The following is a 17,333-nucleotide window of genomic DNA, read 5'->3' on the forward strand; positions in this document are numbered from 1 at the left end:
CTTTTGGAAGAGGCAATTTCCTAGTTAGATCCGATACTCGGGAAGAGTTAATTCACTTCAGGTAAGCAGCTGGCTCTTGGAGAGTTCCTTCCTGGTTCACCACAGTGAAATACCGAACGCATATTTCATCTTGGAAAGGCCAATTTTAAAGGACTATTCTTAGATTCATGAACATATTCCCTGCGTTAAAGCGTTCGTGGCCAGGCATACTGTAGGCATTGAAGGTACAATTAGACTAAAAATTTAAATTGGCCAACTCAAGTGCCTGAACTTTACATTTATAAAATCTCTGTGATTTTAAAAACTCTGTTAACACTCGCTAAAGTTTTGTAAAAATTCCAGTCTATAAGAACCCCTCACAAAGGGCTGTTTTTAAGGTAGAATAATCTCACTGGCTAGGTATACTTTGTTGTACATAATACTGCATTGCAGTTGAAAACTGGGAATGAGTTGTCACAGATAGACCAACAGGAGCAAATTTCTCTGAGCTGATTTTGAAAGAATGATGAGACAAGGCAAAAGTGAAAACAGCACCAGACACCGCAGGCAAAAGTACACCAGCACAACAGGAGACAGTCTTTGTGTATCCACAATATGCGTTCTGCCTTGACCTTTCCGGTCACCCCCTCACGCCGACACCCATCGGCGATCACCTTTCGTAAATGGTGCCTTAGTTTGTTGTGTAAGAGTAATGTGGTCGGAAACTGACAGAATGAAGTTCGATAGGAGCAAAACAGGGTAGACGGGCTAAAGAGGATAAAAAAATAATTGTACCACAAGATGAGCAGTTAGAGGCTATGAAGGTGCACTATAGAGAAGGATCTAACAATGTAGTGTAGCAGTGTAAAACAGTGCAGAAGCAGCGTGACTTAGTGGAAAGAGCCCGGGCTTGGGAGTCAGAGGTCATGGTTTCTAATCCCAGCGCCACCACTTGTCTGCTGTGTGACTTTGGGCAAGTCACTTAACTTCTCTGTGCCTCAGTTATCTCATCTGTAAAATGGGGATGAAGAATGAGCCCCACGTGGGACAACTTGATTACCGTGTATCTACCCCAGCGCCGAGAACAGTGCTTGATACATAGCAAGCGCTTAACAAATACCATCATTATTATTATTACAAACTCCATGAGAACAGAGATCATGTCTACCAACTCCATTGTTTTCTATCCTCCCAAACACTTACTACAGTTCTCTGTACACAGTATGCACTCGGTAATCATTGATTGATTGAGAAGGAATTACAAGCTAGTGAGGAATCAACAGTGTAGGGCTTTTTCTTTTTTTTCCTTTTTAAAGTCCCTAGGAAACAGAAATAGGAATAAAACAGGTTGGACTGTGAGGTAATTCTCCGTCCTCCTCTTTCCTGATCAGACTTTCCTTAGCAACAGTCCTCTGACTAACTGGCCTGATGCGACAACAAAATGGTACCTCGTTCTGGCTCTTCAGCAAATATTTGGAGCCAGAGTAGTCTCTAGGAGCAACCAGCCTATCTCTACGGCATAATTGGTCTTCCGCCCAAGGTAAGAGATTCTCAGAAAATCTGGCTCAAAAACAACCACGGAACGAAAGCCGATAATCAAAAAGCACCTAACTTTATGCCAAATCAGCAACACTCTGTGTAAATGCACCTTCCTTACCCCAAATATCTGTGCTATTAAGAAGTAGGAGATTGAGTTGATTTAAATAAAGTCCACTCTTAAATCCTCTCATTCTTCTCGAGAGAAGTCCTATCAATTTGAAAAATCTGCCCCTTCATCTGCACCGCTCACCACTGCTCCATCTTCTCACCTTATGGGTGGGGAATGTCTACTAATTCTGTTGGATTGTACTCTCCCAAGCACTTAGTATAGTGTACACAGTAAGTACTCACATTGAGTACAGTGCTATTGGGCATAACCAATATGAGAAAATTGCATAAGGGTTAGGATTTCACAATGGAAAGATGTCTGCTCATAGAAAGTTGCGGTAATAACTGTGAGGTCCTTATCACCGTGACTTCTGCTATTGACGCTTAGCTCTAAGGACTCTGATTAGGGGAAAGGCCACTGAAGCTCTCACAAACTTTGCCAGCCCTTCGGGAGGAGTCAAACGTTTTTGCTCCAGAGGCGCCATCAAAGGAAATAGTTAATTTTGAGGAAAAGTTGTTAAGGATTTAAATAACTGTGAATGACCAACTATTGGTAGAAAACACACATTCTCTCTTTCTATTATAAAAGCAGATAGCATCGGGTGAATATATACACCCCTAAGGGTAAACAGCACAGTATATTTTATACCTGAACTCTTACAGTAGGGAGATTTACTCCACTTAAAGATTTACCCCTTTGAGATGCATTTTTGGTTTAGGGAATTGCCATGAGGCTTCCCAACCAGCAAAATTAAGCATAGTATGAGAGTCCCAAGACTCTTAATAGCATTTCCAAATTAAGATGTAATTAAAGGGAAAAAAAAGTCCTGATCCCATCCCTGACATGGTTCTACTGGTGGGTTCACACCTGCAGAGAAACAAAACCACTTCAAAGCACCAGTGAATCTCTGCCGCTAACACCATAGCTGAGGTTTGTTTGGTCTTTAGGAGGGGCAAGAATGAACAGGGCTCTCAGTGTGGGCCGTGCCTAGGTCTTATCACCTGGGTCTTTCCCTTTTTCCCTTCCCTCTCTCCTCCTCCCTTGCCCTCCTTCCCCTTCTCTTCCTCTTCCTTTCCTCCCTCTCTCCTTCTCTACCTGTCTCTCCCCATCCCCCCCCCCCCCCCCCCCGCACCTCTCAAACACAGGTTAAGCCGAAGAGGGAGGACCCTCCAATTAAAAACAATTACAGTGGGAACCTTTCATTTTTATCCAGAGACTTGAAGGTTAGTTTAAGAAATATTGGCCTAAGGCTATTATCCGCAACTAGGTCAGAACAGATTTTGAAATCTAACTCTCTTAAATCATTTGGAAAGGCTGTCCAAAACCTCCTTTATAGCCACAGCATTATGCAAATTAACTTTAGGGGCCACAAAATAGATTCTCCAATAGAGAACCCCTAAAGAGAGTTTTCCTTTTAGGAGACACTAGCACATCCCTTAGGTGTCATTCTAAATGGGAAGATCATTCTACTGAGGGGAAAAGCTGTTTATCCCAGCAGAAACTATTGGATTGCTGAGGCGAAGACTGGTCTTGTCTTACAGTTTGTTACTATGGTTGTGGAAAATAAAAGCAGTCATCTCCCTTAGTTAGCATTTCCAGCTCTTCTGACTGATGATGACAATTAATTGCTTTAGCGGTGATCAAATGCTGAGTTTAATTGCATTCACTTGAATAAATAATGTTTTTGTTCTTTCTTTCCTAGAACACAATATTTTGAAGCTCTGCAGATTCTGTATTTTAAATGGATCCGTTTAATCAGCTGGCATTTAAGCTCACCCCAGAGCCGACAGAATATTAGCATGTTTGTTCAACACACCCATGGAGAAGGAGTGATCTCCCCGTTAATTCTCCAAGTTGGGTCCTTCAGCCAAGCTGGAGAAGCAGCATGGCCTAGTGGAAAGAGGGTGGTCATCACAGTCTGAGGACCTGGATTCTAATCCCACCTCTGCCACTTGGCCGCTGTGTGATTTGGGGAAGTTGCTTGGTGCCTCAATATCTCATTTACCTTATCTGGAAAATGACGATAAGATAACTCTTCTTCCTTCCTCTTAGACTGTGAGATTCGGGTGGGACAGGGACTGTAACCAACCTATTTGTATTGCAGCTATCCCAGTGCGTAGTAGAGCTTGATAGATAGTAAGCACTTATCCTTATCCCACATGGGCCTCCCAGACTAAAGACTAGAGAAGCAGCCTGGCTTAGTGGAAAGAACACAGGCTTGGGAGTCAGAGGTCGCCACTTGTCAGCTGTGTGACTTTGGGCAAGTCACTTCACTTCTCTGTGCCTCGATGACCTCATCTGGAAAATGGGGATTAAGACTGTGAGCCCCACATGGGACAACCTCAAACCTTGTATCTACCCTAGCGCTTAGAACAGTGCTTGGCACATAGTAAGTGCTTAACAAATACTATTATTATAGGGTAGGGAGAACGGGTGTTTAGTCCCCATTGTACAGATGAGGAAACTGAGGTGCAGAGAAGTGACTTGTCCAGGGTCAGCCAACTAGTTAGTGGCAGAGCCCAGATTAGAATCCAGGTCCACTGACTGCCACTCCTTTGCTCTTTCTGTACCATTAAATAAGGCCTCACAAGATGGTACATACTATTGCTTGATCATAATGATGGTAGTGAGGAGGAGGACGTAGGTGAAGAAAATGATCATGATCTGGACAGAATTCTGCTCTGACCTCCATTTTATGTATCGTTACCGAACGAGTCATCCTGGCTGTATGAATTAGCGCTTGCCATTTAATGCCATAAAAACATCATTTAAAGACAGAGTCCTTCCTTGCTCCTAGTTTTATTTAAATGAACTCTCCCTGACACTCCGTTAGGGTCAAAGGTTCACTTAGTTCTCTACAGAGTGGCCGACCTGGACAGACAGAAGATGTGACTAACTTCAAAAAAGATTAGCGGGTTCCGTTGATAAATGTTTGAAACGCCCTTTTTCCCCACTCATCCAGAACAAAGCACTGATTTGTATAATTTAGGGGAAAAAACTAATTACCTCTCTACTCATAAAGGGTTCTTGACCTCTTCTGTCTGTTTATGCCATGTCTGACAAAGGCAACCTGTTTTTCCACTCTAATAGGCTGCTTCATTGAATGAGGGCAAATTCAGAGCCCTCTTTGTTCTTAGTTTACGGTATTTTATTCCAGAGTAGGCGTTAAATCATATCTATATTATCCAAATGCAATTATCCTCCAAAGCCCTGTGCTTAAAAAAAAAAAAAAGTGATATATACTGTGGTAGTCTGCCCAAGAATAAGAAAATGGAATTTCCAGTGTCTTTATAACATGATTATAAAAACCACTATAAACGAGAACCTAAAACCACTGCAAAAAAAACCATGTAAAACATACTGCTAAGCTTTTCTCTGAAGACTGCTAAATGTTTTACAAATATCATGACGATGATAACTTTCCTTAAAATCGTTCCTTCCTTCAAAGCCGCAGAAAGCACATCTTCTATAACCGTTACCCCTCCCACCTCAAGCCCTACATCGCCATTGTCCCAACACTTCCCGGGACACTGTACTAACTGCTTGGGAGATTACCATTCAATAAAGTTGCTAGGCACTATCCCTAGTAAGTGTTTGGGAGAGTACAATTCAGTAGGGTTGTTAGGCATGATCCCTGCCTTCAAGGAGCATCCCGTCTAGTGGAGGAATCGGTTCTGGGGTTCTTCCTAATCCCAGGCACAAGATCCCCGTTCAGTGCACTCAGGGACAAACAGGGACAGACTCTGCTCATCACAATGTCCGCTGAAGAGTTTCGCTGTAAGTCCACTAGTCAGCAACGGTGTTGGCTCCCCTGAAACCTCTCAACCTCTGCACCTTTAGGGAAGGGGAATCCTTGAAGAGTTTTCCCTCAGCCACCCGGTTGCTTTCGGCTCACACCTGGGAGTGTGGAAGGCAATCCACAAGCCTCGCCTCATTTCTCCTCTTCCCTTCCTCACCGGAAAAAGGAATTGTCAGTGATGTAAGTCGACATTTTTAGCACACAGAAACCAGGCAAAAATAAAAATGTTAATATCACTTCCTAATTGTGCACTCCACTGACTGTACTAATGTGCAAAGAATGCAATTTGCATCATCTTATCCTCCTTTCTTTCTTCCTCCTAAAACTACAGAAACCCTTTTCAAATCATTAATGCTGCCAAATATTGATTATAAAAAGAAAGCTCTCCCAGCTTGAGAAGCCTTCCTACGATCCCGGCTTCAGGTCCCAACTCCCAAATACATTTCCTGGGGTTAAAAAAACAACAACACACCTCCTTTTCTGTCAGCCACCTGCCAAATTATTCCTGCCCTCAACCTAATTTCAGATTCCTCTGAAAGCATACGTCGGTAGAAATAATCAATATATTAAACAAAACTATTTTCATTAGATGGCATGGTAATAAAATTTTTCACATTTCAGACTGGAGATAATAGAAATAACAATAATAGCGTTTGTTGATCTTATAGGGAGTAAAATTCTCTTTGGGAATAAATTATTTTTCTGTTCGTAAATTGCTCCCCCTTTTAAAATAAATGAATTGATTCTTCAGGGGCCTCAAAGCATGCATTTTGATGCCTTAGAGGTCTGTGCAATTGCGGGCGCGTCAGGGAAGATTTCGACTAACCTTGGAAAGTAGCATGCGTTTTCACAAATTTAGGGATCACCTGCATGGTCTAGAAACGCAAAGAAAAAACCACCAACAGTCTTGCTTTTTCCTCTGTGGAAGTGTGGGTGAAGACGGAGCCTGTGCATCTCCTCTCTAGCTCTTAGTAACATGGTGTCACCTGTATGTGAACTGGCAGGAAAGGTGTGGGGGAGATGGACAACCTCTAATATTCCGGCCACCAATGCGACTTTCCACTAGGCCATATGTCCCTTGAGATCCCTGACCATTTCCTTGTTCTCTGTCCCATCCCTTGATTAGCTGTCCTGTCTTTTCCCCATCCCCACTAGAGCAGTCACATGTCTGATTTTGTCCTGGACAGCCCAGTTTTCAACAGCTCTACCTACCTCTTACACTCCCCCAGCCCTCTTTCCCCTGCCCCCAAAAAACGCCTCTTTCACTTTCCCAGCATTTGGACCCATATCAGCCTTTTAGCCAATGCTAACACCTAATAAGGCATTTACACCCACTTTAGTACTTTTAGAAGCTCCTTCCCTGCCCTCAAGCTTACAGTTTGACTGGATAAGAAAATATGAAAATATTTATATCAAAAGCAGTCAAAATAAGCACTGTGGGCATGTGTATTTGTGTGTGTGTGTGTGTATATATATATATATGTATATGCATACACACACATGTATATATATATACACATGCCCACAGTGCTTATTTTAAAAATATATGATGTAAATAGAGATGATATATAGACATATAGGTTACACCTGCCCCAAGTATTTATTTTGATCACATTAATTTTAAATATTTATATTTTTGTCTTCCAAATGCACATCCTTGAGGGCAGGGCAGGTGTCATTTTGTTCTTCTGTACTTCCCAAGCACCTAGTATTGCCCCACACCAAGTGAGTGCTCAATAAATGCTACTACAGCTCCTATACATAGTACATACCCTTGTCCTCCCTATAATTCAGACTTAACTTCTGCCTCGCACTTTCCCCATCTATTAATGACACCTGAATCTACTTCACAAGAGTCCTGTGAGTTTAAAAACCCTTGGGCATTCATGGGAGAAAGACCATATCAAAAGGAGAAGCAGCGTGGCTCAATGGAAAGAGCGTAGGCTTGGGAGTCAGAGGTCTCGGGTTCTGATCCCAGCTCCGCCGCTTGCCAGCTGTGTGACTTTGGGCAAGTCACTTAACTTCTCTGTAAGTTACAGTTACCTCATCTGTAAAATGGGGATTAAATTGTGAGACCCACGTGGGACAACCTGATCACCTTGTATCCCCCCAGCGCTTAGAACAGTGCTCTGCACATGGTAAGCGCTTAACAAATACCACCATTATTATAACTGAAAGTATTCAAGTCACACCAGGCACCTCTTCACTTGGCCATGAGGATTATAAAATTCTGTCAACACTTTTTTTTAATGTGCATTCACTTTGTAGGTGAACACACACGGGATGACCAATCTTTAAACTCCACATCGCCTTCACCCACAAACCTATTTTTTGTCGCATGCATTGACTTTAGAAACAGATCAGTTTTCCTTATTTTTAGTTGCATTATCACATTCTACCAGTTTTCAGTACTCCAGAGTTCATTACTGCACTGGGCCTCCTGTTATCATTTGGTGCAGCTCCAGGGTGGCACAGGATATGAAATGAGACACGTCAGTATTACACAGAGATAAAGAATGGCCCATCTTCAATGATTTTTTAATATCAACTTATTTTGCATAGCTCATTTGCCATACACCACTTGCTGCCTGACAGCATGCTTGTGGGTTAGGATCTTTTTTGTTGTTGAAAAGAATCATGCACAAAGAGAATTTCAACAAAGCAGGGTTTCTAGGCATTCTGGAAATATCTCAAGACTGAGGGTAGAGAAAGTACAGAAAGAACAGGAATGATCCTCTGACTGGAATATTTTCCAATACCTACACTAAGAGATATTTCCCTCCCGAGATTAGTCTTCCAACCAAGTTTACTTAGCTGAGAAGGAGAGAACTGAAAACAAATGAAAGCTAGTTTTAGAAGACGCTGCCAGGTTACTTTGCCTTTTTTCTTTTTGGAGGAGAAACTCAGACTATCAGCAAGATGCAATGGCTACTGTTTTAGGCAATGTTTTCTTTTTTTTTAAAAAGCAAATTAAGAACCAGTTCTTCCCCTGCGTGGCTTTTAGAAGCAAATTTTCTCTTTCCTGGCATCTAAGGACCTGATATGTGCATGTGTGCGTAAGCAGCTGGACGCCCGGGAGCAGGTGTCCCGTACGGTTCAGTGAACGGCATCCATGGATATGCTGAGGTGGCTTTTCGCAAGCTGCATTTTGGTTGTGCCGAGGCTTCCTTATCCCAAAGCCTTTCCTCACTGTCTCCCTTCTCCCTCTTAGTTGGTCTTTTTGCTCCCCTGGCCATTATCAGAGAAGAATGCCTTTCCCACAGGGCCTAAACAAAAGTCAAATAGTGTGCACATGTGTGTTTATATGAGCATGTCCATGAGCGTGGGTGTGTGAACATGTGCATATGTGTACGAATAGGTGGACATGTGTCTTCTGGACATTTGTGTACGTGTGTGTGTGTGGACATGTGTGCGGGCATGTCAGTCAATCGTATTATTGAGTGCTTACTGTGTACAGAGCACTGTACTATGCACTTACAAGAGTAGAATATAACAATACAGCAGAATGGATGTGTGTGTCAGGGAGGGGAAATATTAAATGGTTGCTCCACTTAAATACCTCAAGTTATTTTGACAATGAGCTGCTGAGATATTAAGTGACCTGCCCCTGAAATGCCATAGCATGTTTTTTTTTTTTCCCCCTCAAGCATATCAGTTCCCAGACCTCTTTCACAAACAATTATTCCTTGTTATTCCCCTCTGAAATGTTGTCTTTTATCTTCTGGTATTTGGTTCCCAATATTACAGCAAATGGCTTTTGCCGCTATCAAACACCTCAGCCTTTACTTTGGCATTTCCCCAGCTCCGCTAACCGCTTATTGCCTTGTTCGCTCTTCTACCTAACCATATTCCTCGTCACACACAGCTCTACTATATAACCCATGCAAAGGGGAACAGCAAGCTCTCCATATGAATCCAACCTCTACCTGATGGACTCAAAGCATCTAATTCTGATTCTAGCCCCTATCTTAAATAGTATGAGGTTTACTGAGATTGAAGAACTTTAACTTCTGATTGATTGAAATTCACAATTAACCAAAGGTAATTTCAGCCACCTTTTATTCCCTTTAACTAGTCAGTTTAACAGAGGCAGTAACCAGACTGTAAAAATTGCCCGGAAGCCAGAAAATAGTCGAGTGTTTTCACGGTCCAAAGGTGAAGTTCAAAATCATGTGCCGAAGGCTATTAACAATTTTCATTGTCTAAAGAAAAAAAATGCACATCCCTCAGTCTCCTCTTTCACAGAAAAGTACTGTACTTTGGACTTCATTTTTATATGCTCTCCTCTCTTTGATGTTTCCTCTCTGCATTATTATTTTGTCTGACTCTTCTTTCTCTGTTTTCCCTTTCGGTTTAAAGGCCAACTTCCAAGTGGATTCGAAACGCCTGCTCCTTTTTTAGGAGAGCAATTATAATATCCTCCTGTTTGAGATATTACCAGAACATACCTCAGAATCATTACTTCAGAGAGCAAGTTAAAAAGCCTCTCCACTCTTATCAACAGATCAGAAAAGTCATTGACCAAAATATGAGTGTGAGTGTGAGATGTTTCAGAAGCATGCAGATCAAAGCAGGAGAAACAACAACTGGGAATGTGGGAAGATATACTTCAGGGAACAGGGATGCGCAAGCAGTCCCAGCACCTTAGGTTAATTACATGGGTTAACAGTTCACACAGTTGCATCTAGGACGCGGGGAGAGAATGGCCTAGAAAACTAGAGGAGAAAACCCCTAGGGAATAAAAACAGCTGCAGTCTTGGTGCCTGGACAGAACACATCTTTACTGCGTAGAAGGGAGTAAGCTGGTTATGGGCACGGACCATGTCTGCTAATTCCACTGTATTGTACTCTCCCAAGTGCTCTGCACATAGTAAGGGCTCAATAAATATGACAGATTGTTAGGCAGGATGAATAGCCTTGGGTAGATAACAAATCCTTCTACTTATAGGGAAACATTTTTCTCTGAGGTGTGTGGAATTTGTGACCAGGTGTGGCATCGTTTCATGGATTCTCCCAGCATTCTGCTAGGAAAGGGGCCGGGTGGCGGCGGGGAATTAAACCTCTCCAGTCTCCAGGTGAAAAAACTGAAGCCTCTGAGGGACTGAGCAAGTAGTCCAAAGTCAGAAAAGGGTTTATGGGGGACCCGAGAACGTTCGACACATTTTGGGGGAGAGGAGAGCGGATGTGGACTGTCTGTCTCTCTGGAAGCCCACAGAGAACGGGGTCTCCCAAGTCCCCACACTGACTGGGTATCAACAGTCCAGCAGAAGGGTGGCCTGGAATCAGAGGTGGTAAGGCAGCCGGGACCCACTCTTGGGGGCATTTCTGGGCCCCCCATTTCTGCAGTGTGTAACGTTGTGGGCAGGAAATGACTCTATTTTTTGCTGTATCGTCCTCTCCCCAGCACTTAGTACAGTGCTCTGCACACAGTAGACACTCAATAAATACGACTGACTGACTACCTGAAGGGCCTCAAAGGGAGGTTGGGAGGTATTATTTTTTATTAATATTATGGTATTTGTTAAGCACTTACTGTGTGCCAAGCGCTGTTTTAAATGCTGGGGTAGATACAAAGTTATCAGGTTGTCCCATGTGGGGCTCACAGTCTTAATCCTCATTTTCCAGATGAGGTAACTGAGGCACAGAAAAGTTAAGTGGCTTCCCCCAAGGTCACACAGCAGATAAGTGCGGATTAGCACTCACGTTTCTCTGACTCCCAAACCCGTGCTCTTTCTGTTGGACGTGGCCCTCAGGGATGGGGCTGCTTACAGTCTCTGAAGTCGTCTGTGTCATCAGCACCCTTACAAGCAATCAATGGATAATTTGAATTTGAACTCTTCCTGGTTTGAGAGAACTGTACTAAGCACTTCAGGAGAGTACAAGAGAGATGATTACTCCCTCCAGAGCTTTGAATCTACCAGCCTGACAGCTTTGGTGAGAAAAGTTGTTTTGGATACAGTTTAGCAGGAGGAGCTATCGTTCTTAATATTCATGTTATTACTGTACACTCCAACTCTGGCCCGGAGCAGGAAACAAAGCAAGTTGGGAAACACCACCATCCTCTCTTCAAAGGCTTACGGGGATAGACAAAGTGTCAGCTTTCCCACAAAAGAAGCCCCCTAAGAAACACATCCTTCCCAAGGATGTGAAGGAAATATGTTCCTCACTCACATCGGTGTGGTTTATGAAGATCCATTACTTGGAATAGAAAAGTAGAAAGTGTACAAAACATATTTTCCCTGCCCAAAGGTGGTTACGTTCTGCAAAAAACAAAGTAGAAAACTGGGTTACTCTAGGCCTTTTTTGTGGGTTTGGTTTTTCTTTTCGGTAGGCTCGGTTCTGTCCTGGATTAACTTTGTTTTTTGCTTAGTTGGGGTAAGGAGAATTTTCTTAGTTCTAAATCTGAAGATTGGCACCTCACTAAATTTGCTGGTGTTTTTCAGTTACCTTCTGAGGCTCTATATTTCTTCCAGACCTGTCCAAGCCCAAGAGCCCTAGCTCTGTTGCATTTATTGTTGTGTTGTTTTTCTTACCTCCTAGGCTTCCAGCTGAAACAGTTAACTACTCTTTATTACTTGAGAGAATAACCTGATTTGGAACCTATCACCAAATATCTCAAATTCCCAGGAGTTCCAAAAGACTAGTTTGAAAAGAATTTCCAGAGTCTTTGCCTCCTTTCTAATTAAATAGAACTCAGCATTCGCAACTACCTAAAGACAGTAGAGACGTTACCCATTCTGCAGAAAGAAAAGCCCACGCACTTTAGTTCTATCTTTAAATTAGCTAACAAGATGACATCTTCCAAGCCTCCCTTGGTGCTCCTGATTTTCAGGAATATTCTTTTTTAAAATGTCTTCTACTCTAAAAATATTGCAGTTGATAGAACAGCTACTTTAAAATGCTTTTGTTCTCAGGCTATACTGAACGATGTCTCGGACTCTAAACTTGATCGACTGGGTAATCAATCAGTAGCCTTTACTGAATGCTTACTCTGAAGAGAACACCTGTGCTGAGCGCTTGAGAGAGTTCAACAGAATTAGGAGACACTCCCTGCCCTCAGAGAGTGTACGATCTAGGTAATAAGGGCTGTAGACAAGGTAAATGTCATGGAAGAAATTAGGAAAATGAGAAGACCTTTCAAGAAAATCCATGACAGCATTCTCCTCGCTTAATGGACCATATCTTGCAGTTATAATAATAATAATAATAATGACAGTCCTTGAAAAGTGCGTCTATGGAGCCGCGTGGTTTATTGGATAAAGCACAGACCTGGGAGTCAGGCCTGGTGCCTGCGCTCTAATCCCTGCTCCGCCACATGTCTGCTGAGTGACCTTGGGCAAGTCACTTACCATCTCTGTGCCTCAGTTTCCTCATCTGTAAAATGAGATTCAAGAGTAAGAGCCCCATGTGGGACAGGGACTATGTCCCATCCAATTATCCTGTATCTACCCCAAGCACTTAGAACAGTGCTTAGCAAGTACCATAATTATTATTAATATGATTATGTGCTAAGCACTATTCTAAGCACTGGGGTAGATACAAGTTAATCAGGTTGGACACAGTCCCTGTCCCACATGGGGCTCCCAGTAAGTAGGAGGGAATAGGATTTAATCCCCATTTTAAGATGAGGTAACGGACATAGGAAGTTATGTGACTGGCCGAAGGTCAGAGCTGTAATTAAAACTCCAGTCTTCTGACTCCCAGGCCCGTGTTCTTTCCATTAGGCCAAAGTGACTTTGATTGAGATTTTCAACCTCTTTTATTCTTTTTGTTTCTCCCTTTCCTCCCTGTTTCCCTGTCTTTTACTCACATTTTTACTTTGTTTCCCTTGCCCTTAAATCCTCCAAGAACTCAAAACATCATTTACGTAATGCTTTCCATGTAAAAATTCAAAGAGCCTTTCAAACATTAACTCATTCTTCCCCACCAAACCGCAGAGACTTTGGTGACTAGTTTCATTTGAGAGAAAATGAGGCTTAGAAAAGTAAAGTGACTTAACCAAGATCACCCCATAGATGACTACTGGAGCCAGGAACCGAGCCCAAACTCCACCCGTGCCACAGACACAAGGAGCCTCATACCTCAGTATCCACTGGCTTCCTTGATCTTTAAAAAAGTGGATTTGGTTGGCTAAATACGCATACAAAATTACTTAACGATGACCATGGAAAATCTAGAGAACGCTATTCCTGAACTGAAAATTGAAGCATTGCAATATTAAAATAAAAGGCTGACTATAGTTTTATATCAGGATTGGGAGTCAGGAGATTTGGATCCTGAATCCAGGTGGGGACTGAGATAGAGATTGTCAGCCCCATGTGGTACAAGGGACCGTGTCCAACCCCATTTGCTTGTATCCACCTCAGCGCTTAGTACAGTTCCTGGCACATACTAAGTGCTTAACAATACTATAATTATTATTACTTATATTAATCGCTTAAACATCTCAATCGTTATTATTCACATTTCCTCAGTAATCAATGACGCAGTAAGGTCATGCCCTTATTCACCACCCTTGTTCATCACTAACAAAGACTACTGTTAAGACCATACCTTCTCTCTCTCTCTCTCTCTCTCAATATAGATATATATTATAGGACAGTTTTGAGTATATATATTTAGATAGATATAGACCTCTATGCATATATATATAGTATATCAGATATGTGTCGGGGCTGAGAGTCACAGACAATATTTACATTGCAATGTTGGAGCCAGGAAGTAAGAAGGAGCTGCCTATTACTCTTGGTTGACATTCTGGAATGTCCCAGCTCTGAAATAAATGAAAAGGCAGCAGGAATAGCACCGTAAATGAATATAATGGATGGGTTGCTAAAAGAAATTGGCGGGCAGATGAATTTGATAAAAGGTAATGTTTTAGACGGTGCCTATCACCCAGCGAAGCTCTGAATGCTAGTTTACAGCACAGAATGCAATCAGGAAAAAGCGCCCAAGTAATACACTTGAACCTTTTATAGGACTTCATTGGGATTCACCAAGTCCTGCAATAAGGAGCAAATAATTACCTGCCTAATACCTTCTGCTAGACTCCAGGGAAGGACAGAAGGGGATTTATGTATGGATGTGGGAAACGGTGTCACATTTCAGATTGTTTTCTCAAGAGACTATTCAAAGTCTAGAAAGGATAAATGGTTTTGAAAGGCTGTTCAGACCCAGACTGAGCCCAAGGGGTGGTGAGAGGCCATCTAGGGGACAGACTCTGTCCCCTCTCCACAGACAGACTAGCTGACGTGAAGAGACATTATAATGAGCTTCATGCATCCTCTTGTAGAGAGATGATTTTGTTTTCCTCTCCCTGAGGAAAAAATGGTGGTCAAGGGTTAACTAAAAATAACCTGGGCGAGAGAGCAGAGCTATAAAAAAAATCATTTCTTCCATACGTTCGATGCACTGGCATTTACTTTTAAGAATTCTCAGAGGGAAGTGACATGGAGACTAGCCCATCTTGGCAGGTAGTTCAAAAATGTTTTCAGGTCTAGAGATGTTTTCACATTCTCTGGGAGAAGCTCAGGTGTACACTAATAATTCAGGCAAAAACTCTGCATTTGCCTCAAATGCCTTAATACCGCAGCTGGTTTTAGTGACCTGGTAAGTGAGGAATTTCATGACACTGAACATTAGACCTTGAAAGGGGGTAGAACTAGAATTTAGGTTGTATTTTCAATTTGTATGAAAAATCTGACATTTCCTCACAGTGGTTTTCATTTAGGCCTTGATTTATTTTTCATAGGGCTTCACATGTTTCACAGTGGTCACGGGACCACCATGTGTACTTTTTATTGGGTGTTTTCGTGCACAGCACGTACGAGTGGCTCTGAAAGAGTGGCACATTTCAGGGAAATTAGGGTCTGATGAGAAGGCCGAAGCCAAAAATTAGGAGACGTATTCAAATATCCTATGAGCTGTGAAAGATAATTCATAAATCACTTGCTAGGTAAGTGCTCTTCATACTATATTTACTTACATAATTGCCCCCAATTTTTCCATAATCCTTCTAACATTAAACAGAGCCGGGCCTATTGCCGGAGTCATGTAAGAATGAAGAATTGCAAGAAGAAGGAGGAGGAAAGGAGGGAAGGATGAAGAAGAAGGTAAGAGGCCAACTGGGACAATGGCTCTTTCTTCTATTGCCTAGCCCCCACCTATTACACACAATAGGCAATTAACCACATCCTCTGTTACCCCTCTACTTCTTTTCTCCCAACACCTTCTCCTCTCTCCTCCCCAGTAGAGGTAGCTAACATTACCAAATAATCTTTTCTTTCCTCTCCCAAGATTGGGGTGTGGCAGTTACGCCAGTAAATATAGCACTTGGCTTAGGATACATCCCAGAGAACCAATCCATATGAAGATGGTTCTTTTCACTGGACGCCTGCTTAAAATGTTAGAGACCTGATTATAAAGTAGTATTCTCATTGACTTCTCTTAGTTCTTATCAAGTCACTTTCGTTTTTCCCAGAGCATTATCTTGGTTAGGAATAAACATCAACAGAATAAACATTTCACTACTTTATCCACACATGCCTGTCTTCTTCGGTATTAGAGAGCAAAAAAAAAAAAACCAAAGACAGTGACAATATTGTGGGTTTCTTGGGATTGTGACTAGAATTCCGTGATCTTTCTCAAGTGACAAGAGGGTCACTGGAGTATGTACTCATTATCGCTGAGAAGTGGATAATTACTACACCATGGTGCTTGTGTATAACTGGAGAGCACACAGAGGTAGAAGGCTTAATATTTTGCTTTGTTCTCATTTTCATTAGCTAGCTTTACAATGGAAATGGGATAATCAGTACACAGAGAGTACATCATGGTGTTGACAGCTGCAAAAATCTGCCACCAGATTTCCCCAGCAAATCTTCAGAAAACCCTTCCAACGTATATATATGCTGATGAAATGTCCACTTCTGTTTAACCAATGACTGGGTTTGCCGGATGGTGAATTCAAAGGTCCAAAGCACAAAATACGTACAACCTCTATTTGCACTGATTGGAAATCAAATTAAAATGAGTTACGTTCCCCCCCCCCCCCCGTTTTACATGCCGATAATAAAATACACATATCCGTAAAGACCTTTCCAACGGGTCCAATGAAGCAGACTTCCCCAAGGGTGAATGAATTGCAGAGCCTCCCAGAAAAGCCCAGCCAATTCACATGGAGTGATGTCTTGCTCATACAAAACTCCTTTCCTCTTCCCATGAGATTCACTGTAACGGGTTTTCACCGAATATGCTGCATCGACATGTTCTTTCCTTCTGAAAGATAAGCTGCTAGATAAGTCTTGTTTCCCCTGAATACTAATGGGGCTGAGAATCCCTGGCAATCTCTGGAACACCGTTGGCCTCGACTAACCGATGTTGGAATGAAGCAGCAGTCACACACCGCAAGGCATCTCGCTGCTCAGAAAACCGCCTCTTCGCTAAAGTGACAACCTGTCCGACTGTGGGTGATACAGCCTTGTGTTTCCCTTGCTCCAGCTGGCCAGCGTGACCGGCAAAGTCTTTTGGTCCCTTTGATAGTGAGAACAAGAATTCTGGGGAGGCCGATCCTGGGTAGAGCAGAGTGTAGCTGAGCCTGGTTATGAACTCAATCCATCAGTGATATTTACTGAGCACTTACTGTGCGCAGAGCACGGTAGTAACCACTTGAAAGAGTAAAATGTGCAGAGCATAGTAATAACCACTTGAGAGAATAAAATATAAAAAAATTGGTAGAAACGCTCCCTGCCCACAGGAGCTTCCAGTCTAAAGAGGCGGCAGAAGCTACTAGTTCTCAGCCATCTCCCCGCCAATCTGGTAGTTAAATACCAGTTTACTGCAGACCTGTTACTTTCCAGGAAGGATCTGGAATCCTGGCAATGGATACTTCAGGTCCAGTCTCTCTTT

The 17,333-nt window shown here is 42.4% G+C and overlaps 1 long non-coding RNA gene across 1 annotated transcript in view; it reads right to left on the bottom strand.

The window, feature by feature from the left end:
* Positions 1–17,333, bottom strand: part of LOC114807686 — a 162,143-nt gene that overhangs the window by 21,413 nt on the left and 123,397 nt on the right. The window lies entirely within an intron of this gene.

Source organism: Ornithorhynchus anatinus, chromosome X3 (assembly GCF_004115215.2).
Source record: "Ornithorhynchus anatinus isolate Pmale09 chromosome X3, mOrnAna1.pri.v4, whole genome shotgun sequence".
Lineage (NCBI taxonomy): Eukaryota > Metazoa > Chordata > Mammalia > Monotremata > Ornithorhynchidae > Ornithorhynchus > Ornithorhynchus anatinus.